Below are 1822 nucleotides of genomic sequence, written 5' to 3'. Positions count from 1 at the left end.
AAGACTACCAGTCCAGAGGTGGTCCCACCCACAAGGGGCCTTTTTCCCTTGATCACTAATTGAGAAAATGCCTTACAGTTGGATCTCATGGAGGCATTTTCTCAACTGAAGCTCCTTTCTCTGTGATAACTCCAGCTGTGTCAAGTTGACACAAAACTAGCCAGTACAGTTTTGTTTTGTTTTTTGTTTTTGTTTTTTCGAGACAGGGTTTCTCTGTATAGCCCTGGCTGTCCTGGAATTCATTATTTGTAGATCAGGCTGGCCTCGAACTCAGAAATCTGCCTGCCTCTGCCTCCCAAGTGCTGGGATTAAAGGCGTGCGCCACCACCGCCTGGCTGTGGAGCCCAGGTTTTAACACCATCTTCTAGTTGTATCTCCTTTCCCTGAACTTGGGCAAATGGACAAAAGTTCCTCCTGTTCCGATCTTTATGGCCTTAAAGCACAGCCCCGATCTCTGTAAATGCGGCAAGTTGGAGCCAGACTCGTATGCTTTCTTCCTGCTCGCAAGCCTTCCCTCTCTTACTTAACGCACTTGTCACCAGATAAAAATTTGGTGGGGAGTGAAATGAAGCGTGATCTCATTTTATAAAGGCACCATTTGAAAAGCATTCCCTGGTCCCCCTAACACCAACCCCCCAGCTCTTGACAGCTTTTCACGATTCCGATTCCTCCTTGGAAAGGATGAGCCTGCAGACGGGACACTGGGAGGATGGATACTTAGGCAGATGCTATGTCCTGAGATCTACACCCCAGGACCTTAAACCCAAGAAGGGCTGCTTTGGAGACTGAAGATGCTGGGGCCAGAGGGCCAATGCCAAGTCACTGGGATGCAAAGGTTCCTGGATTACCACTAGCTAATTCTTTGTTAAGCAGAAACTACTGTAAAAAAGACAAGTGTTCTGGGCTCATCTTTCTATTACAGACTCAACAGTGAGGCTCCTGGTCAGCTTGTACCATTGTGTTCTCTCCCTTGAGTCTTCTATGAAAAAAAATAACCATTTGCTACGCCCTCCAGCCCCACAGGGGAACCTGCAGTGCCCTAAGCTACAGTTACAGGGGTTCCACATAAAACTTGGTTTTTCTTTGTGTATTTTCTCTTCCTTCTACTTTTTCTTGCTAATTGTTGGTAGTGAATTCTTCAGTCAAGTGTCCTTTGTCCTTTGAGAGCTTTGTTATCATGGGAAACTCTTGCTGGAATTTAACGTACTAGATATGCTAGCTCGTGCCTTAGACTCCGAAGTGGAAGAAGATTCTGTCCAAGACTCTCGGTAGACAAGAACCTCGCTGGGCGTGGTGGCGCACGCCTTTAATCCCAGCACTCGGGAGGCAGAGGCAGGCGGATTTCTGAGTTCGAGGCCAGCCTGGTCTACAAAGTGAGTGCCAGGACAGCCAGGGCTACACAGAGAAACCCTGTCCCGAAAAACCAAAAAAAAAAAAAAAAAGACAAGAACCTCACACTCTAACGTCATGAGGACAGCTAACTGTAGTTTCTTTTATTCTGCGATAAATGTGATTTGAGTTCAAGGTTCCTTTTTTTCACATTCAAGTTCATAAAAATATGGAATGCCTCATAGATTTGTGTGTCATCCTTATGTAGAGGGCACAGTAATCTTCTCTGTGTTGCTCTAGTACATGTGCTGCAGAAACCAGCACCCGGCTTCCTTTGAATAAGCTGGTACACGTTGTGGTGTTGCTCTGTTTCATTAAGGAAGGGAGCAGTTGTAGAAAGGAGCCAAAAAGTAGAGGATAGATATAGAAAAGGCCGTCGGATGTGTTTTTGGTAAGAAAGGATAAAAATAAAATATTTTTGAACACAGCATGT

At 45.5% G+C, this 1822-nt stretch overlaps 1 protein-coding gene and 1 pseudogene across 1 annotated transcript in view; both read right to left on the bottom strand.

The window, feature by feature from the left end:
* The window catches only part of Fcgbp (Fc fragment of IgG binding protein), an 81333-nt gene that overhangs the window by 40082 nt on the left and 39429 nt on the right, over nt 1–1822 (bottom strand).
* LOC115031714 lies at nt 1553–1653 on the bottom strand (annotated as a pseudogene).

Source organism: Mus caroli, chromosome 7 (assembly GCF_900094665.2).
Source record: "Mus caroli chromosome 7, CAROLI_EIJ_v1.1, whole genome shotgun sequence".
NCBI classification, from domain to species: Eukaryota; Metazoa; Chordata; class Mammalia; order Rodentia; family Muridae; genus Mus; species Mus caroli.
Note: the sequence above shows the minus strand (reverse complement) of the source record. Positions and strands in the feature narration are given on the sequence as shown.